The sequence below is a fragment of the Triturus cristatus genome, chromosome 1_2, assembly GCF_964204655.1.
Source record: "Triturus cristatus chromosome 1_2, aTriCri1.1, whole genome shotgun sequence".
Taxonomy (NCBI): domain Eukaryota; kingdom Metazoa; phylum Chordata; class Amphibia; order Caudata; family Salamandridae; genus Triturus; species Triturus cristatus.
Window position 1 is genome coordinate 1,094,646,462 of NC_140580.1, and position 23,147 is coordinate 1,094,669,608.

At 44.1% G+C, this 23,147-nt stretch overlaps 1 protein-coding gene across 3 annotated transcripts in view; it reads left to right on the forward strand.

The window, feature by feature from the left end:
- DAB2IP (DAB2 interacting protein) overlaps window positions 1–23,147 on the forward strand; it is a 1,477,580-nt gene that overhangs the window by 411,495 nt on the left and 1,042,938 nt on the right. The window lies entirely within an intron of this gene.

The window sequence follows — 23,147 nt, forward strand, 5'->3', positions numbered from 1 at the left end:
AACCAAGAGGATTTGGGTTTCTGCGTTGTCATAGGTTATTACATTTTATTGAGTTTTTCATACTTGTATAGTGTCCAGCTTCCCAAATCGACCACCTTCACCTCTGACAACACCCTCAAAATCATGAAGAGCATTCACTCTGGAGCCTCCTCGTACCAATACCCTCACCACATCTTCAACAGAGCCAGCAACTCCATCACACCTGAACTCTGCCACACCATCAACTGCTCCATCGAGTCCACCACCTTCCTGGTAGACTCCCTGCTGAAGAAACCCTCTGCTGACTCGACGGACCGCAAGAACGTCCGACCCTCTCTGCTCCCCTTCCCAGCCAAAGTCATTGAGAAAGCCATCTATGCCAAACTCTTTGAGTTCATTGAATTGAACCACATCCTGGACCTCTCCCAATCGAGCTTCAGAAGCAACCACAGCAACGAGACCACTCTCCTCGCCACTACAGATGACATTTGCACCCTCCTCGACCAAGGCAAAACCACTGCCCTCATCCTGCTGGACCTCTCAGCCGCCTTCAACACCGTCTCCTGCCACACCCTCTGCGCCAGACTCCACGACGCCGGCCTTTGTGACAAAGCACTAGAATGGATCTGCTCCTTCCTCACCGGTCGAACGCAAAGAGTCAGACATCCACCATTAAACTCAGAACCTACAGAAATCAGCTCTGGATCGCCTCAGGGATCCTCCCTTAGCCCCACCCTCTGCAACATCTACATAGCCCTGCTGGCAGCCATCGTCAGAAGCCATGGACTAAACATAGTCTCTTATGTCGACGACAGCCAGCTGATCCTCTCCCTCACAGACAAACCCACAGCCGCCAATAGCAGCTTATATAACAGGATGAAGGCAGTTGCCTCCTGGATGTAGGACAGCTACCTCAAGCTCAACTCAGGCAAGTCCGAAGTCCACATCCTGGGCTCCACCCCCTCTGCCTGGGACGACTCCCGGTGGCCCACAGCGCTCGGAACCCCCCCCACACCCACGGACCTTGCACTGACCTTGGCATCATCCTAGACCCTCACTCTCAATGAACTGCCACATCAACGCCATTTCATCCTCCTGCTTCCAGGTGCTTCTTCAAGTGGATTCCCACCGAGTCCAGGAAAAAGGTCACCCATGCGCTCGTCAGCAGCAGACTCGACTATGGCAACACACTCCGTGCCGGCACCACCCAGAAGCTCCAAAGGAAACTGCAGAACATCAAGAATGCCTCACCAGACTCATCCAGAACATCCCACGCTGCAGCCACATCTCCGGCCACCTGAGGGACCCTCACAGGTGACCTATCAACAAAATAATTATTTTCAAGCTCCTCACACACACCTACAAATCCCTCCACCACCGCCTCTCCTTCTACACTCCCACCAGACATCTCCGCCCGCCTAACTGTCCCTGGCCACCATCCCACAGATCCACCAGAACACGACTGGAGGAAGATCCTTCTACCTCACTGCAAAGAGCTGGAACACCCTCCCTCTGTACCTCAGGCAATCACCATCAGAGCCGCACATCAGGAAGGACCTCAAGACCTGGCTCTTCGACTGAGCGACAGATCCCCACCCCACCCCACTCAGCGCTTTGAGACCCTCACAGGTGAGTAGTCACGTTTTATAAGAAGATTGATTGATTGATTGATTTATTGAAGTAGCTCACCCAGTGCTCTTTTCTGATTTGCATTGCAGGACTTGAGGCCATTTCATTATAAAATGATGACCAAAACTACCAGAAGGCACAGAAAAACCTGCTTTGGACAAGTTACTTGTGCATCGATCTGGAAAACAAGAGAGCTCTGCAGTTTGGTAGCACATTAGAATGCCGAAAGACCCGTTGAAGACAATGGAGTGACCGAGGGCCAGTAGTTGCAGTGACAGGACTTCTGCTCCAAAATTCCAGTGTTTGTTTTTCTATTTCATCTAGTTTCATTTAGAATAGTCTATCCTCAGTGGATGGAATGTTCTAAAACCATTGTAGACGTTCTGCATTGGCCTATGCCAATTTTTAAAGGCCCTCTTTCAACTTATAGGCCCTCGTTGGCGGCTTGGACCAATCCTTTGGAGGAGGGACTTAAACAATCGGGAGTAGCCCTTGGCACTAGACTGTAATGCTATATCAGAACGTGTGACAAAGTGTATGCTGAGGTATCCAAGAATCCTGAATTAAGACGAGGTGATGTGGACATTCCAGGAATCCGTCATCTCTGCAGTTTCCTTTGCCTTTTTCCAGTTGCCTCAGACTCAGATCTTATTTAAAGTGACCACCTCCCTTCAAGTCATTACGGACAGTCTCGTCCTTGGCTTTTGAGGGCTAGCTTAATGCAGTGTTGGTGTTGTAGTCTTGCCTTGCTTCCATTGAACTAATTAGATTAACACACCTGAGATCAATGTTTTGTGGGATAGAAGTCCAGAACAGAAGGCAGTGTCCATTATGACCTGGAATGAGGTGGTCACCCTACTCTTATTGCCATTATACAAGTTGCTACAAGTTGGCAGACGCTCCACATGTAGGATGCATCGGCTGTTAAATGCCCCATCCATGCTCTGGGTGAGAGCAGCAGCTGAGTTCCCGTAACAGGAACGAGTGTAACTAATGGTGTCGCCCATGCAGACGGGCTAGAGAAAGCCCCCGCTTGAGGAAAAATAGTATAAAATAAAAAGCTAGAAGTGGAGAATGACACATTGGAATGTGAGATTAGAGGGCCCGTGTCAGCCATTATGGTGTCTGTGCCACTCCATTGCTGTCAATGGTGCCACAAACATTCCACTGTTCTGACCCCAAGGGTGAAAGTTAAAAGCACTATATAATGCACATACAAGTGAGAAACATGACCGCCATCTTTTGCACGGTAAACAAGCTAAGGCTGCCCCCCCCCTTGGACGAAGGGCACACTACCATTGGTCACCATAACCAAACCTATTAATAATCTATAGATCTCCTTTCATGTTTTCTTTGGTGTTCTACCAATCCTGCTGGGATAGGCTTGTGGTTTGCCTCAACAGTCTAGCCAAATTAAAGGCCACACATGGCAGTAGGGTTGTTTCTGCGTAATATAGGACACCGTCGTTTATTTTTAGGCTGAAGTATTTGTTTTTGAAATCTACTTTGCATTAAAATGATTATAACTACTTTGAAAGTTGCAGCGAAAAGTTAGACATATGCGGTTGGTGGATAAATGAATGAAATACTCGTTCTGTATATTATTCTTAACATCACAATTTTGCCACGTTTATGTTCTGTAAATAACAGGTGCTGCCATTACCTGATTTAATGGTAATCAGGTTGTTGCCCTCAGAAAGATAAAGAACTGAGTTTGTTCAGGCTGGATTCAAACTCATGAGGTGAAGGTCACAGCTGGTGTCAGCAGCGAGGGAATAAACCTCTTGATGGCCTGGGCTAAGTGGGGAAGGAGGCGATTGTTTTGCCTGCGCATCCTGTCCTTCCACATATTTGTTTGCGGTGGAAGGCAGAAGGTAGCTTTTGTTTTGGTGTGAAAATCATGCAATACTCGGACTGTGTCCTGATCTGTCTTCTAAGCCCTCTCTGTTACAGGAGCCCCCTGTCTTCTAGAGTTTCTCAGTCCAGTAGCTGCTGTGTCTAGCTCCACAGACACCTCACTCTTGCCCCCCCATATCACCTTCAGCCTGATTTCATCCAACCAGATCACCCTACCATTAAGATCTTTCTTTGGCCCCTGGGTTGACAAACATCTGTTTACAGAATGCTTTGGAGATTGTCTAGAGGTGGCTAGGAGTGATATTTTTTGTAACATATGCTTATTTATTTATTGATGTATACATGTATTCATTTATTCATACTACAATTCAAATTGACTGAAATTATTTAAGTAATACAAATCGAGCAGTGACACTGTGAGACAACGATCATTTCCAAAATTTAGGACCAAAGAGAGTGAGACCTCCTGCCCACCTCTCCAGTGATGTTTTACATTAGAAATAGAGAACTGTCAGAATGTCTCACATATTTAAAAAAAAAAAACACATAAATAAAAATTGCATACATTTATACATAAATAGTGAGACTTTGGATCAGCCCTCTTCATCTACTTGTACACTGTTCTTCTCATTTCACTTCTACCGAAAGCATAGTACGGCATAGGGCACTGGGTTCACCTACTCCAACCTTTGGCTCCCTTGCATTGTGAGCGACACTTCTTCCTTGAGTACTTGTGCACAACCGCCTGAAAAGGAGGGCACTTCATTACCAAGGCTGCTGTCGCCACACGGCTGGCCCACTAACCTTTCTTTTATATATTTGTTGTGTTAGATCTGGGGGTCTCTAGTTGGCAGAGGTAAGTACCTTAGACCAAATAGGGACCCTTGCTTCTAGTCAGGGTACAGGGACACACACTGTAGATAACCCCTGCTCACCCTCTAGGTAGCTTGGCTCGAGCAGACAGGCTTATCTCCAAGGCAATGTGTTAAGTATTTGCAAGTAACCACCACAATGACCCCCCAGTACACCACAAATGCAGACCACACAGGTGAGTATATTAAAAATATATCTTTATCTAGTTTCAGCAATAAAAATCAACTACCATAGTATTGCACATTAGTTTCCGGTTCTCTTCAGCTTTCTCTGGTTGTTAGGAAAATAAAAAGGATAGTCTCTAGTCTCTCGTGTGAATTATGATTCAAAAAGAATACGTTTGTAGGCTGTCAGTATTTAAACAAACCCGTTTCTTCAGCGGTGCCCCTGCGTGTATAACCGAAGCGCTCCTCTCAGGCTGCTCGGTGCAGGGTTTCTGCAGCTCTCGAGCGATGGACCAATCAGGTCGCGGGTCCCTCGACGAGCCCCCAGTGACGATGTCAGATGTCACCGGAGTCAGCCACTCGCAGCGCGGCTCCTCCGGCCAAGCCTCCACCAGCAACCAATCAGGTCGCGGCCTCCTCGCTTCTTTCTCCATGGCTTTGCGGAGCGGGGAAAAGCAGTTACTGATCAATTTTGGGCCCCGGGCCGCGGCGGTGAATTGCGGGTAGGGTATTTTTTGGCGCCCAGTGTCAGCGGGTCGATCGAGATGCCGCCAAGCCTCACAGCAGCTCAGTTAGCACTGGGGATGCCCACAATCTTTTGGCCACAGCAATACACGTGCCGATGAGCACGTCGGTCTTCTCAATGCGGAAGCCGGTTTCAGGCAAAGATCAGCGCGGCGCTCTCAAGCAAAGTAGAGAGCAGCCAGCGCACTTCACGGGGCAGATGTTTCAGGCACTTGACAAACAGCCCACGATCTCTGCAGTACACAGCAGCCCAGGGGGGGGGGGGCACAGCAGAGTCTTGAAGTCTTGGCAACCTTTCTGTCCCTGGGTTGCAAAACAGGAGGCCAGCTCTTCTCAGGCCCTTGGAGATTCAGAGTTGAAGACACAGCACACAGCAAAGTCTTGTTTAGGTCAAGTAGGTAGGGTCACAGCACACAGCAAGACCCCTTCTCCTCCTCAGCTTCAGTTGCACAGCAGAACAGGTCAGCCCTTTAGAGCACACAGCAAGGCAATCTTTATTCAGTCCTTCAGCGGTCCGTCTTTCAGCAGAGGTTCCTCTTGATTGTAGAATCTGAAAATCTGTTGTCAGGGGTCCTGTACTTATACCCCTAAAAGCCTTTGAAGTCTTTGTGCAAGTGGGTCCTGAGCCCGGTCTGATCCAGTTCTGGGTGTTGCTGGAGCACTTTGTTTTCCTGGCTTCTTCTTTCCTTTCAGAGTGAGGGGCAGGGTCGTCAGCCGCCCAGCAGGAGGTGGAGCCAGCAGTGTGGCAGGCAGGCACAGCCCTATTCACTCCCAGGTGCTATCTCCTCCCTCCACTCTACTTGCAAATGCAGTCATTCAGCAAAGGGCTGACTCATCCAACCTCCTGGGGGCTCCCCAGCCCCTGTCACTCTCAAACCAGACAGTCAATCCACAAGCATGCCCAGGCACACAGAAGGGTCAGACAAGAGAACAGCTACTCTCTAAAAAGTACTGTTCTCCAACTCAGGATTTAAAAACAACCTCTCCTAAAAGATGTGTTATTAAATGCTGAGCTCAGGGATATCAAACACTCATGTCTTATCTTGTTCCTATGAGAAGATAGGCTGATGGCCATTGGCACCAGCCTCCCCCATGTTAGCCTATGGAGCAAGATAACCTTGCAGCAGTGAACACACAAAATGGCCGCTGTTCACTACCAGAGCATGATACCTGCACTAGTACATGCTCTACCTTTTACATACACTGCACCCTGCCCAGGGGGGTACCTTGGGCCTTCCATAGGGATGACTGACGTGTACAAAAAGGGAAGGGTTAGGCCCGGCCAATGTGGACACTGGCCAGGAGGACATGGCAGTCCAGGGACTGCAGGCAGGCCTGCGGTGGCAGGCCTGAGACACCATTTTAGGGCTACTCATGTGGGGGGGCGCAATCAGCGCTGCCGGCCCACTAGTAGCATCTGTCATCACACACAGTGCACTTTACTAGGGACTTCATGGTGATACAAATATGCCAATCAGGTATATCCAATCAATATGATATTTTACACAGGGAGCACTTACACTCTGGCACTGATTAGCAGTGGCAGAGTGTCCAAAGCATCTAAACCAGCAAAAACGAAATCCATCACAGCATCAAAAATCCGGGTAGCAGAGGCAAACGATAGGGGAAAAACCCACGCCAAGGATGTCAGGTCTAACATGTTGTTTTATGTATATTGCAAACCTTTACCCAAAAAGTGTTGCACGTTTGCCAAGACCACCGCTTTTGGCTTCACTGGATTTTTTTATGTTGATTATTAATTCGGCAAGACAATATTTGCTATTAAGTTTGCACTGATTTAAAAAAAAAAAAAATTCTCTTCCTTCCCCATTTTTTTTTCTTTGTGTAGGCATATGTGAATGTTTCACTTGAACCAAGTATATGCTCAAAGATCAGGAGAATTGGGATATTACATCACTGATTTCAACTTAAAACAGGTTAGAACCAAGTTCTTTTGGGCTGCTTTACAGAGCATACCCGTGTGCCATTCTCTCTTCCCACCTGGCTACCATTGGCCACTCTCTTTGAAGAGAATGGCTTCACGTTGTCCAACCTCTAGTGTAGAAGAAGTTAGTCATGTATTTGAATGTTTTCAGAGCAACTCTCAAGTTCGCCTTTTAGTCAAAAAGCCCAGTACCATCCCGAATGATTTATTTAACTGTCTTTTACACCAAGGTGAAATTTTAATTGACCTGGAGTCCTTTCGGTAATTTTTTATTACACTTGTGATGCGAAGTTATTGAAAATTACACGATTACGCCCATTCGCATAATTTAGAGTAATTTGGAGGGGAAATGCATACTGCAAAAGCAAAGGAACAGAGCGCAGGATGTTACTGCCTGTTCCTGCCCCTGTTCTGTTGCATTTTGCACTAAGAAAATAGCAATAAATGCAGGGTTACTCTCCTTCTGTAATTCCACGCAATCACACGTAATTGAGCTGTAATTTCGTGTAATTACATTACAGCAAATTACGCAAGTTGTGCCGACTCCTAATGTCTCTGTCTTCTGAATGTACAAGTTTGAAATGGAGTTGTAGCAGTATAGTTTGACATTATTTGGGGGCTGGCTAGTATTCCACTGTGTGTGGTGCAGGTTTTGTATGCACTATCTGTTTTTATCTAAGAGTTCTAGCTGTCAGTATGTTCAAGGACTGCACCATTGACAGTACTGTTTGTGGGAAAACCAACATTACTGAGGGGCTGATTACGATCTCGGTCAGAAAGCCTCTGACTTTAGTTTGGAGGCTTTCTGAATGAGATTGTCGTTTTCACTTCCGACCGTGTAATTACAATTTAGGCGGTTGGAACTGAAACTGGTCGGTCTTTCCAGCTGAATTCCAACAGGCTCAAGGAGCCTATTGGCCAGTCTGAGACCGTCCCGTTGTCCATATGTTGGGGTTTTATGCTATCCTTATTACGATGCTGTGTTTTCAATAGGCTTTCCATGCCTGTCGTAGAGCGAGTTTGGGGGCCCCCTAGCAGGGCCCTCTTCAGTTTACGGCCTCCGGACTCCTCAGACCCTGAGGTGCCTGCCATGAGGTGCAGGGACGAACACAACTTCCCAGTTCCCTATGGGAGCTTGTGCTATGGCGGGTTTCCGGTGGCCGCACATGCTCCCATAGGAAAATGTGAGTATGCAACAGCACCATGTGTAGTCACATCGCAATTGGGCAGTCGGAACCACTGACCAAAAGTCGGTCGGTCCCGTTTCCATGACGGTGTCGTCCGCCCAACATCGTAATAAGCCCTTGCGTATCTAATAAGCCTTTATAACCATAATGAAAAATACACAGTGTCTTTTTGGGACACAGATAATGATGCTTTCTCTAGACAGACTATTAATTTACTGATCATGCAAAAGAATAACAAATACACAGTACAGTTGATTGGTCTAAAATAAGCCCATTTTTGCACGCGCATTTAGAACACTTTGTTTCTAACATGGCCCTAAGTTTTTCTTGTTTGTTGAGTCAAAGGGTTGATTCAAGGATGAGACGAAGTAACTGATAGCAGGTGTAGCAAAGAGCAATTTCTGCACCTTTTTAAGTGTTACCTCTTAATGAGGTAGGTTTATGTCTAGCTTTCTGAAATGTGTGTAAAAAAGATGTCCTTTGGAAATGTGCCGCCTCACTGCTGAGGTGTGACTTTTTTAGAACTGCGGTGTGTGTGTGAACTTATGTCACTATGCTGAGGCGAAATGAATTTTTCCTACAGTCCAACTTCAGCCTTGTAAGAAGGCCTGTCAGCAAAGTATTGTGACACCTCTTCCTTAGTGAGAGTAAAGTGTCCCGGACTCGTGTTTGAAGAATATAGTGTATCGTCTTGAGTAACTTTGTACACTTATGTAAAAATCTGTTGTTTTAATGTCTTATTTCTCAAGCATGTTTATCGAATTACATTTGTAATACTGTAAGAACATGTGAGAATATGGAAACAATAAAACTAATTTTCTCTGTGAAATAAAAAAAAAATACACGTTGTGAGGTAAAAAGAATAGGAGAATACACCGCCAGCAGAAAGTTGGCTTCAACCTCGAAATCACAGGTGTAGCTTCAGCAGGGCTAATACAGCCATCCATGATTCTAAGGTCAATAACTTCAATATTGTGGGGTTTGTTAACAGCAGCTCCTGCTATCATCACTCATCCGAAGCAAGTCGACTGCGGCAGAGAGGACTATATCTTTTTATACAGTTTTTTTCCATCACATTAACGTAATTCTGGTTTTAATGTGCACAGAGTGAACTATTCCTCGTTGTCCCCCTTCAATCGTCACGTGTCATTCCCATGTACTACCCAGAAACCCACTGTCAACCCAACTATCAGCCTCTAACTTGACGTCACAGTATGTTTGAATGAATGGGTTTCAAGCTAATTTAGACCTTCCAAACTGTTTTTTCTTCTTCAAATAAACCATAATATAAATCTGAATTCGTAAATTCACAACGACTTCTTTTTCTGGGCCCATTCCTTCTCCTTTTTATGGTAAAAAAAAAAGGACTTTTATTGCCAATGGTCGGGCAGTTTGATACTTTCCACTCTGAACTTTATTTCAAATTACTACAAATTTAATATGTACCTAAGTTGGAGTAAGGGACTTTTCCTATTGGTTTCCAAGGGCTACAAGTTACTTCTTTACTACCTACGAATTGTTCAAACTGAAAGGTGTGCAAGACAGAGTGCATAAAGTTGGGAATATTTGTATGCACTTCTTATTGAAAAAAAATATTCATCTCAAACATTAAAGTTTAGTTTCCGCAGCTTTTATTTGCTTCTTTCCCCCTCTTTCTGTGTTTCCTGTTTCATCTTAATTAGACTATGCAAATAAAATGCAATTTTTAGATAAAAATGGCATTGCAGTTTGTGCTGTGTAAGCAATTTGATTAGGTTCTTGGCGTCGAGATGATATTATTGATCCAGTGTGGAGGGGCAAATTTTCTGAGGCAAATAAACATATCTAAATAGCTTAGTCTGAGTTCCAAGGAGAAGAAATATTTTTTACCTGAATGAGGTATTAAAACCAATGTTGTGCCAGAAAGCCACATTTATCTTTTGGTTTCATGCAAAGAAACTTCCACCAAGCATCTGATCTTAAATTTCTTTGCTTTAAATTACTCAAACGCCAAGTTCCATTAGATTTTGAACTGTCTGTTTTGCTTTTATTATAAATATATAAAGTATAATTGCTAAAATTGGCAGTTAATGGAATGAGAAGAGGCATTTTGTATAGCACAGTTAATGAGATAGTGTTTTGATCAGTCGATTAACCGAGACCGATCTGAGATCACGTTGATGCATAAGTGAGCAGATATTAGGGAAGGAAGGCTAGATGTTGGCCTTGAAAGAAGTACAGAATTTTAATACACTGCCCTTTGGCCATCTTTGCATAAAATGCTTGGGAATTTTAAGCAAGATAGGGTGCCCTTTGTAAACGTTTAATTATGTGATCAAAAAAATGCTGGAGATGTTGCCATACCTTCCTGTTATTGGTGAAATCTATGAAAAAACTGCCAGACTCCTCTTATGAAGATAACTTTGCTGTGTTTGACAACATCTGTCCTGGTCCATCTTTCACTCCAAAAGGAGGGGCATCGACACATGTTTGCCTTGGAAAAAAGATGCAACAAACACAGTTTCAAATCTGAATGTACATGATGATCTCTCAAGAAGAAGGTTACCAGTAGTTCCTCAGAGAAAAGAGAGGAGTGGAGGTGAATCGATAAGAGAGCCTGTAAGGACTACATGTGTGCTATGTGCGAAGTGGGTAATCCTTTTGTTGGATATTAATGCCCTCACACACCCTTTCAGGTGTCATGCTTCATCATCTGGGCTGCTCCTCGTCGGGCCGGCGGTGCAATGCCTAACGGGCTCCCTAAAAGGGGCACTTTATCGGAGTTCTTTTAATCCAACAGCCGTCTGGTGAAGTGCGGGTGTGTGGGCCTGTTTATTGTAGATACAAAAAGTGAGTTAAAACAGGGTCGAAAGTACCAGTATGAAAAAGCAATTTATTCTAAAGGTCTCCTTCCCTGATTAAAAAAGTGTATGTAGCACTCGGTAGAGTGTAATGTCTCTAATTAGAGTGCATGAGATTGGTGGTCAACATGTTTCTCGCACTGAGCTCGTGCGCTCGCGATTCGTCAGGACCTATCAAACTATCTACAATGGTAAGAGGGGACTATCTAAGAGATTGGTCTCCTAGTCACAATGAATCATGTGTACATGATGATGTCAGATGAAATGTACTGTGATTCTCTGGAAAACTATTTCAAATGTGTAATTGGATATAGTGCGTGTTTAGACGAAAATATAGAATCAAAAACTTCAGGGCCAAGCGTTTATTCAGAAAAAAATCAAATATGATTCTTAAACCCCTGAGATTTTCAAAGCTCTCCTTAAATAGGCGCCAAGTCAGGGCTGTGATAAGGGCTCTTTCATTTGTACAACAGGGGTCCCTTATACTTTCTGTCTACCATAGACCCCTGTATACCTGAGCCATGGCAGACAGCTGGTCTTTGCTGTGCTATTCAATCCAACCTGCTCCCCAGTGACTGGCACCAGCAATGCTGAAACTGGTCTGGGGTGGCATATATTCATATTCAGAAACAGCATGGCCTAGCACTTCAGGATGGACATACTGTTTTGGGAGGGGTGATGAATGATTTGTCTAAATTGGACCCATGCCTGTAATGGTACTGATGAGATCAAAACAATGGAATAGAATGCACCTTGATTAGTAACCAGTGGTTCAGGTTAATTCAGACATATGAGGCATCAGGTTCTTGCTGACCAGGCAGCGAATGGGATAGAAATAGACAGCATGCACTATGGGACAGACAAATGTAAAGTCAGGAAGCACACTCGCACAAATGCAAAGAATGCACTGGCACACTTTAACACCAAGGCAAGGTGAAGGCAGCCATAGGGCATTGTGCACATGGACATGCACATGGACATCAAAGCCTCCTCCATAGATAAAACTAACAGTCACATGGTGAAAGGCCCCAAAAAACCTTCAACTTTAACAATCCATTAATTGATATAACCGTCAACAACAGACGCAAGACAATGGAATAGAAAGGGCATGGAGACGTTGGGATAAAACTCCAATCAATCAGTCAGCAATCAATCATGGAAGGGGACTGAGAACCTGATAATGTGAAACGTGAGATATGACGCATTCGCAGAGGCTAGGAAGTTGTTGACACAGATGGCCAGGTTATATTCACATATGCTGGTGAAGGGTATAAAACCCCAATTGGCCCACTTATTGGCCTTCCCGATGAGATAAAAACCACAGGCAAGAAGACCACTAGGATTACCAGGAGGCCCGACCAGGAATTTTTCTGTGACTTTTGTGCATCTTGGTTGTTCCTGATGAGCTCAATCGGTACACAACACACACCGACTGTTTTTTGAGGTCTTAAAATTTAATAAGTAGTCCAGGTGTATGACACAACTGTTTCTAAAGTCTGTAATTACGAACCTCCTTGATATGTTTTGTATATTTATCATCTGTTTTGATTATATTACATAACTGATAGCCACTCGCTGTTTTCACTTTACAGTATATCTTCTTTCTCATCTTCCTTCCCCCTTCCCTTCTCTCTTCTCCCCTGTACTTGCTTTGTTTCTCATTTCTCCTCTTCTTTCTTTCTATCCTTCTCACCTTTTCAAAACACAAAAACTTTAAAATGCACTTATTTTAGCATTATTGTTGCGCATTACAATTCAAGTTGTTGTTTATTTTTTATGTCCTTATTAGTAGATTCTAAGAAACGTTTCACTTCATCTTTTTACGGGTTATTGCCTTCTCTCCTTTTATTCACTAGTTATATTGTACTTTATTATTTATATCTACATTCACTCGGAATGTTCTACAGATCATAATTTTATTTGATGTAATTGCACATTGTTCATATTTATTTTCTCAAAAAGCATTTCTAAACAGAAAAAAAAAATTGTAAGTACAAACTCAATAAATGAGTATTTGTCCAATGTATATTTATTCTTAAATCACGGAATATTATTTGTTAAAGACCTTTTAGCAATCCGTACACGGGCTAGCTAAATCACCGGCTAAGCCAGACCAGTGCACTCTGCCACATTACACTATACGTGTATAAGCATCTGCAGCAGTATTGTTCAGAGTGACCCGAAAGCATCACAGCCTTGCTGATTTCCCTAAAAGCAATATGTCTACGAGTTGCAGGTAGCTCCAGGACATGCGTGCTGTGAATCATCAGCACTTAAAAGATGCATATCAGGAATTGTTGTGGTGTGAACATAGCTTTAAACAACATTGATAGGAATACATTGAAAAGAATCATTCAAGTGTGTTACCATAGTGACCATCATTGGGTACTTTACTACTTAGGAACGAGAAGGATTAAAGCCTTGCCTGCAGGACCAATCAGAAAGAAACAATGAAAACAAAGAACAGACTTTAGAGATTAATACAGCCATCGCCTTTTGTCTACCATGGAGCGTTTGGATCTGTACTATTATAGCAAGCTAGTGACTGGTACAAAATAGACGTGTGCAGTCAGTGCTTAAAGTCTGCTGGTGGTTGTAGGGGACCAGGGCATATTTTTCATCATCCGTCTTTGACCCAGGGCAAGAGAGAGAGAGGCAGAAAAGGTAGAGTAAAGGAGAAGCATAGGAAAACAGTTACAGGGGAAGGGATCAAAAAGATCTTTCAAAGGTGAGGTGAAGTTTTAGAAAGGATAGTGCTGAGGACGAAACAGTGATGCGGTGGAAACAAGAAGAGGGGTTCTTGGTATTCAGTAATCCCAGCATTCAGCAGCGCCGAAGCAAATTGGTTTTTTTCACCCCATTAAGCGCTGTGGGCACTGGTCTCAATTTCTGATCTAGATTTTCTCCTTTCATAAGATATTTTCACACTGATTCAATGTATCCCCAGGTTCCTTCAACTCCAACTTGGTAGTGATATATCCCAAATTTTCTTTTGGTGGGAAACTTTTCTACCAAAAATAGGCAGAACTCATGCGGCGGTTGTGGGGTTAACGACAGTCCACCGTTTTCCCGCGTCTGCCTTCCTTGGCCCTCAGCGTGGAGGCCCGAGCTTGAGTGGGTTGCTGATTCTTCCCCACTGTAGGGCCTGGGTTAGACTGTGCTCCCCACGTAACACAATTTGCCTGGTTCTCGACAACAGAATTTACTATTGCCAAGAACTATGCAACAGCTAGAGCGGGCAGGCACACCAGAAGGAAACCCCATTAAGCAAAGGTGTGCCCTAATTGGCACTTGCTCTCCTGCTGCTCATTTTGTAAATGCATGACCCCACATCAACAACCTTTTTCCAGTGACGAGATCTTTACATCGATAAAAATGTAAAGTTCAGTGAAACCTTTGCATCCACTTGGCCATTCTCTTCACATTCCATGACACCCACATGGCTCTTTTGCTACACTTACTCCTGTCCTAGAGACGTTGCCGCTGCAGCAATGTCAGGGTAACCTATTTTAAAAGTCACATCATAAGGTTTGTCACTGCAATGGCTGCTGATGAGAAGGAGCTGCACCAATCAGTCGGATCCACGTGGACGGTGAAGCAACTCCTCCTTGCTGACCATCACCAGAGACCTGTTCTAGCGCGTCCACCTGGGCTTACAGTTCTGTTGATCTTCGAGCCTGCATGCGTCTCTTGATGCAGCCATAATCCTAATAACGTCAGCATCAAGGTTGGGCTGTGTTGGCATTCTTACCCTGTCAATAATGCATTGCGCATGATGCTTGGTGTATAGTGAATATAATTGCACCAGCGAGAGAAGGCGCTAGCGGTAGATACCGTGGGCCAGATTTACCAATTTCTCATGCAGCGCAGTGCAGCTGCCACAAATGCTGTGCAGCACTGCATGAGGAGAGAGCAGGAGAGCGCCAACTTTACTGAAATATGGCACTCTCCTCCCCTCTTCCTAGCGCCGGTGCTGAAATTAGCTGTCGTGCCCCACGAGACACCTTTGCACCATAGTGCAAGGGTGTCTTTGTGAGTAAAGCATAGGTTTTGTACTGGAAGGATCCCCTTCAAGTACAAAACACTATGCTTAGAATAATTTAAAACATTTTCCCACTTTGTACATGTGCTTTACATTGCAGCACGCATGCGAAATCAGAAAATAAAGGAGAAAAAAAGCATTTCTCCTTCATAGCGCATGGTTGAAGGGTGCACTATATTCTGACACTAAACCCTGTCTAATTTATTCAGTAAATTGGGTTTAGCGTTAGAAACCTTGGGTGGTTGCATAGGAACGCCCATGCACCACCCATGGTACCCAGCCCCCCCCTCCACCCTTGGCAATAAGTAATGCAAGCAGTGCTAGGCGCTGCTTCGGGTTACTTTCACGTTATTTCCAGCCCTAAACAAGTTCAGCGCTGCAAAGAAAATCAGACAAAAGATTCTGCGCCGATTTGTGTCACTTTTGTGACACCTACACGGCATAAAATCTTAGTAAATCTGCCCTAAGGAGTACTCACCATTAACTTGTGCAGTATGATGCCCGGCTTTCTGTGCTGTGTCCGAATGCTTAAGAAAAACCTGATCTCCCAATGATATAGAATTTATTTGCTTTGCGTTGTAGGACGAGGGGGTAGATAGTTACCATGCTTGAATAAAAGATGTCATCAATAAGCTTACTAAGGTAAATACGTGAATTAAGCACTCATGGCACTTTGCACTCATGGTGCACATTTACTAAATGATAGTGCAACGCAGCACAGCAACCAAATGTGCTGCACTGTGTGGAGGGAGCAGCGCAGAGCTGTATGTACTAACTATGGCCCGATGCGGATATCTGTCCATGCTCTGGTGCAGGAACAGGCTGCCGAGCTCACGCTTTTGCTCCACTGCTGTGCAAAGTTGTGCGCTTAGTGTCTAACATGGGCTGTGTTATGGAAGCTTCCCCTTCCGGTACAATATCGTACACCTAGACAAACCTAAACATTTCACTCGTTGAATGTGTGCTGTAGAGTGCAGCTCACATGCAATGTGTGAAATAGATTTGCACCTATCTCGTGGAGGAGCTGTTTTTGACTTAAAGCCATGTCTAACAATTTTCGTAGAAAGGCTTTTCCATCACACACCATAGGTGACGGAATGTTCAAGGACCACTCATGGTAACCCACCTTGACCCAAACTAGTGCTTTTCCAGTGCAAAAAGAGTGTAGTGCTGGAAAGTAAATACCTTATAAACAGTTTGTGCTGATTTGGGACACTTTGTATGACTTTGTGGTAGCTCAAAGTCTTGAGACATCTACCCCATAAGGTGTACTTGGATTGGATGCTCACATTTCTGAATTAGCTCTTCGAACATGTTCAATCGGGTATGGTGGATTTTCACATGACCAAACTGCGTTCATGAGCTCAGAAGCCCTGCAAGTATGGTGTACTTTTTGTGTGGGACTACCAGTAACAGTTGGTGCATACACAACTTTTAAAGTTTAGGGGTGATGTTACTTTGTACTATGCTTACTGCGCTTGGAAAAAATGGTACAAATAGTACCTACAAATGTGAGACATAAAAAATTCCCTTGCAACAGGAAAGCCATGCCCCTGGTGGTTATCGAAATTAAAGGGGCAAATTTACTATGGGAGTAAAGAGCAGGACGCGCCATATCAACAAAGATATGGCACTTGTGCTCTCTTCCCATGTGCTGGCGCACAATCAGGCTGCCTAGCGCCATGCACACTCCTTGCACGATAGTATAAGGAGTGTTCATGAGCTACCGTAGTGCTTTGTATTTAGAGGGTAGATCGGCACCGCAAAACACTATGCTTAGGCTAGCTCTAAATATTTTCTCCACTTTGTACACATGAAGTACAGTGCAGCACAAATGCACAGTCTGAAAAGTTTGAAGAAATGAAAATTATATGAAATCAAATTCCACATTTGTAAAGCGCGACTTATCACCCCTAAGGGTATCCAGGAGCTGGGAGTCCTTGGGAACATTAAGTGAGCTATTGTCTGGAGTCGCATGATGTTGGGCTGAGCTGCCGTCGGGGATCGAACCGTGAGGTCTGCGCTCCAAAGTAAGCTGCTCTGGCCACTGCGGCACACCTCTCCCACACTTCTCAGACTTTGGAGGATAGACCTGTCTACCATTTTTAATGCGTAAGGCTTTGCATCAAAAACTAGGGGTAGTATGGGTAGGTGATAGGCATACAGGATGGATGGTTAGCTCTGGGGCATGATTGAGAAGGGTGCGACTGAGCCCGAGCAGGCCGACCAGGACTAATTGGGTCAACAAGATGTGATGTGATACCTTATCAAAAGCGACAGAAGGGTTGAGGCGGATCAAGACGGCACGGCTAACCTGATTCATCTCCATCCTCAGCTTGTATGCAAATGCAAGCAATGCGCTCTGAGTGCTATGAGGAGGTGGAAAGCTAGACTCGAAGGGGTGGAACAGAGATGAGTAGTGATATATAGCAACAACTGTGTATTTGTGTTTCTCCAAGACTTTACTTGGTTAGGAAACATAAAAATAGCGTGAAAGTTGATCACAGAAGAGTGATCTGCTTATGGCTTCTTTAGCAGTTTTGCAATCAGGGATTTTTCCATCTTTGCTTTGGAGATAGACCAGTTGCACAGACTGGGCAGAAAATGTCTAAGCCCAGATACTGCTCTGTGAATCACAGAGCGAGGGAAGGGACCTAGTGGAGAACCAGATATAATGCTGAGCAGTAAAGCATTGTTTTCTGTTGAGGTAAGGAAGGGAAATTAGATAGCAACTAAAATGGCGAAGTAGAAGACAAACTCTTGTATTCACTAGGTGTACGTTTTATTGAGACAAAAGGGAGATACTGAATGACATTAAAAAAGAGAATAACATAGGGCAGTAGAAGGCTAAATAGTGGCATTCTTGAGCATGAAAGCAAGAGATTTCTGAAAGTAGAGAATACCTTGTGTAGGGAATTAGAAGATTGATTGATCTTGGTAACATAATTTGTAGTGCGCACACAATAAGTCTGCTTCTTATAGCCCTTACTAAAAAAAAGATATCTTGACCGATGGCTTCTTTAATGTGCACCTTTCGTGTGACTAGGGTACTGTGTAGGGATCAGTATGTGTCTCAGAGGGCCTTGAAGGAACCTCTCATGGATACCGGAAGGCAAAGGACAGAGCGCAGTGCTGGAGAAAAGGGATCCCGGGCTCAAAGATGTGGATTCCTTAACACTGTAGCCTGGATTCCTTGGAATTGTTCATGAACCCCAAGATAAGATGTTAATAGGAGACTATCCGACCCAAGTGGAAGGCAGCAATTCTGGGATTTTCTCACTGATCAGTAGTTCCTTTTTTGTTGTTGTTTGGTATCAATAGATAGATTTTTGGCCATCTAGTTAGGGGCAGTGATGAGCCAAAGTCCCAAAAATGACATGTTCTCTAATTACAGTGCTTTCAGTTTCAGGTTAGTCTTGGTGTCTTCCAAGTATTCATAATGATCAAATTGAAAGGATAAATTATGTTTTGCAGTAGTCTGAGGCATGAGTTCAACATGGTAGGACCAAAAGTGCAGCTGTGTCATGCAGTACATTAAGAAGGTGTGGTGAAGATGCAGAAGTGTGGTAGAGCTGATTAAGACACAAATGGAGAAGAAATACGAGGTCCAACCCGTGTTACAAAGGTGGAGGAAGAGAGTCTTAAAATCTGTGTCAAAAACTGAAGGCAAGTTAAAGATTCTACTGGGAGCTGCAATACAATTACCAAAGGCTTATAAAGCGCACAGCTACCCCATGGGGGTTTTCCCAGTGTTAGCATCATATAGGGACCACCAGAACATGCAACTCAGAACAGCCAGGTTTTCAGCTTTCTTTGAAAGATTGTGAGTAAGGGACTATCAGGCACATGCATCAAAGGAAAAACCGGTCGCAAACCGGCAGATTCTCAGAATCTGCTCCTTTGCGACCGGTATTTTTGCATTTGGGATGCATCATCCCAAATGCAAAAATCGCAATTTAAGGAATCTCTAAATTGCGATTACTTAAATTGCGATTGCATTTAAGGAATCCCAAATTGAGATTCCTTAAATGACATGCATTAAAGTAAAAAAAATTGCGATTTCGCTAATAGGGGGAGCAAATTACTATGAAGTTGAACTTTATGGTAATTTGCAAAAACTTTGAAAAATGCACTTTTGTGCATTTTTCAAAGTTTAATGTTGCGCACACACATGCCCTTAGGGCATGTGTGTGTGTAACATATGTGCACAGATCAATTTCAGGGGTGCAATAGGGTGTCATTTTTGACACCCTTGCACCCTTGAAATTGCATGAGCAATTTGCGAGTACCTACTGGTACTCGCAAATTGCTCATGCAATCTCCAATTCATTCCTATGGGCCTGGAGGCCCATAGAAATGAATGGGACGGCATTCCTTAATTGCAACTCGCAATTTGCGAGTTGCAATTAAGGAATGTGTAGGAATCGCTATTTTTATAGTGATTCCTACATGCATAGGCTTTTGCAATTCCTTAATTGCGATTCCTTAATAATCGCAATTAAGGAATCGCAAAAGCCTACGTTGATGCATCTGCCAGATTGTCTCCGCTGTTCTGGGAGTGAGATCCACAGCAAGGGGCCCTGATATGTAAACAAGTGCCCTCCAATCCGTGACCATTTTACTGTTGGGATCACAGATCAGGACCAGCCAATGGAACAAGGAGAGCGGGCCGGCTGATACGCTTTCACAAAGTCCTGTAGATAGTGTGGGCCCAACCCAGCTCTTGCTCAGTGCACATAACACAAGATTTTAAACCGAATTTGCTTCTCTATTGAGAGCCAGTGCAACTCCTGCAGCAGACCCGCCGCCAAAGTCCACTTCTGAAGCCTGTAGAGCATCCTTGCTGTAGAGTTTTGGACCACCTGCAACTGTCTAGTGGAGGATTTGTCCACCCACAAAAAGAGTATGTTGCCGTAATCCAATCTGGCCAGGATAAGTGCCTGTACCACCGTCCGTTAAGCTGAAAATGGGAGTAACCAGATGATTTTTCTCAACCATTTCAACACGGTCGGTCATTCAGCAGCCATCTTTATCACCTGAGGCTTCACTGATCGCTTGTCATCGAGCACAAACCCCAGGTTCTTAACCTTATGGGCTGGGGCTGGTGGTGATTCTTCCACTTTGCCAGTTTACTGAATGTGAGTTCAAGGGTTCCGAGCTGTGGTGCTGTGCAGATGACAAGGAGAAGATGATTTGAGTGTCATCTGCATAAAAGAATAGCGTCAGACCACAACTTTCCACTAAGTCCGCTAATGGGTGCACATAGATATTGAAAAGTGCTGGACTTAGGGAGGATCATTGAGGAACTCCTGAGTTAAGGGCATACCGCTCTGAGGAGTTGGTAATTTCTATTTAATTGGATTTTTTGAGATTTTTCTAGGCAGCAATGATCAATTACTCAGTTCCATGACAGAGGCAAAATCCAACTTGGACATCAGTAAGAATGCTTTTGGGTGCAATGTTCTAGTTGTGATGCTCAAATCTATTACTTCATCCAATTATGTGCAAGAGAAATATACGTGTAGTTGTCTGGATTCTTAGCATCAAAGTGTGATTCATTCAAAAGTGCCTTCAAGTTTGACATTTCTAGGTCTCTGGGACAGATTCTGTGTTAAAAGTAAAATATCAAGTTGGGTTACACCAACAGAGAGGAAGAGAAAAAGTTGGAGGCTTATTAAACACCACAGGAGAGAATGATGAACTAGGAATGAAATCCATTGTCAGAGTTAGGTAGCTGAGACAAGTAACAAAGAGTGGGCAGTTGAGTACTGGTGAAGAAGAGGCCGCACTGTACCTAACCACAATGAACTACTTCTTCAGCTTGGTAGCAGAGGTCTAGCATTTTCTTATCAAAGTAGCTAGAGCATCACCGAAATGTTGAGTTGGGGTGAGTTGGAAGAGTACGGAAAAGCGTAATTCTTGGTTGAAAAGGTGTGATGGTACCTGCTCCTTGAAGGGCAGTCATCGTGCATGGGATGGACAGCCTAGTATTTGTTCAAGGCTTTCCAGATCAGCATTCTGCCGAAATTGAAGTTTTGGATGAAAAGGTGTTTGCAAGCAGATTCCAAGCTGCCAGTCTTTTAGTGCTCAGGCACGCGGTTCATAAATTTGAAGCCATATAGTCTTTTGGACTATTATTTTATTGTGTTTGGAAACATGGTTGTGTCACTGGAGTTTCAGTGGCACTAAGCAATCAAAAAGAGCAGCTGTGATATATTGGTCTAGAATGGATCCTGACCAGATCCTGCAGAGCAACATACATCATCTTTACTTGGTAGAAAAATCCTGGTGTTCATCTGATGAATGAAAGGTATGAACGCTTGGACACGTGGGTAGTGCTTTACTGTCTTTGAGGATCAGAAAAGATTGGTGAGTAAGTAGGTATAGAGGCAAGTTGATCGATGTCCAGTGACTGATTAGATTTAGTCTGCCCCACGGTATAAGGGTTGAAACTAGATATGGAAAAACCACGGGTTTGTTTGTAAATGGTAAACAAGCTAACTCGATATGTATTGCATTGTGAGAAAAATTGATGAAAACACAATTTAAATATTGTTTTTGTAGTTATTTGATCCTCCCTGTTATAAGATATAAGACACTCCATAACATATATTTTTATGAAGAAGTCAGCAAAGACAAAGGTAAATGGAAGATATCCTTGGATGAGAAGGAAAGAGTGAGATAGTGCATCTTAGTAGCTAACGGAGGTGGAAACGTAAAGGACTTGTATCTCTTTAATACACCTTTTCCATTCTCGGACGCAATTTGGAAGATGTTTTGTTTCCAGTGGAGTTAGAAAGAGTGGGTTCAGAACCCAGCATTCCTGAGAGGGATTATATCGTATATATATATATTTTATATACATATATACGCGATGGTGTGAGAGAAAGAGCTAGAGACAGGAAGAGTGATATATATTCCAGAGAGAATGAGGGTAGAGAGAGGAAGAGAATGAGATGGGTAGGGACAGTGATTCAGAGCGGGAATCAATCAATCAATGAAACAGGATTTGTATAGCACTGCTTATCACTCGTGAGGGTATCCAGGCGCTGAATTCTTGCAGGATGGGGGTTGTTCAGAGGCGGAGGGGGAGGCCGTTTCAGGTTCTGAGTTAAAGCAAACAACAGTGTGCAGCCGGGAGGCGAGAGAATGTTTAGCAGACATAAAAAGGCAGCTGTAAGAATGGCACATGGGCTGTGGAAGTTTGATGTCTCAGATGGATACCAGTAGATGAGAGTGTCCAGCGTAAGATCTCTTAGGAAACTGTCCTCCACACCTGTCTGAAAGGATAAAATGATATTTGGCCATCTTACTTGATCAAACAATTTTGACTGTTAGACCATTTAAAACTAGACACTTCGGAGGAAAGGAACTATTGAGTTCCAAAAAGTGTTTTAAAATTCTTTCTACAAATGCAGTGGTAGCTCCTCTGCTAACGCGAAGGAGCGCCGCCCCACTGCTCACTGAGTGAGCAATTCAAAATGTAAAACTAAAATGATGATAACTTAAGGTTATCATTTAATTTAAATGTACTGGCTTGGTTGAGGCAGGGCGGGGCTGTTTGTAGGTGGGGGGAGGAGTGGTAGGCACCTAAGTGCGCATGACAATTTGGCCGGCTATCTCGGACAGGCCAAAAGGTCTTGAACACTTCGCATGTTCTCCACCCAGGCTACATTACAGCCTGGGTGGAGGACATGCCCATGCTCCCATTCCCCATCTGAGCACCGAACCATGGCGCTCAGACCAATCACAACGCTGCATTGCAGCATTGTGATTGGCTTAGGGTAGCCTAGGTGCTTCCTGCTTCCACAAAAACCAGGAAGAGGACGGAGAGGACGAAGTTGAGGCAGTGGCCAGGAACGTGTTTTGTTTTTTATTTAGTTTTCATTCTTTCCCACCTCCGCTCCCCACCTATTGCCGCCCCACGCCCGTTCAGTAGCAGCCGCGACTGTACAAATGTCTTCTCTGTTATGCCTATTTTGGCTAATTATTTCTTGAATCTCCGTCTCCCATAATGATCCGATCTCTCAGCCTGAGCAGAACATATATAAATGTTTTAAACCATTCTACAGAGAGGGAGCAAAGTTCGAGAGAGAATTCGAAGCG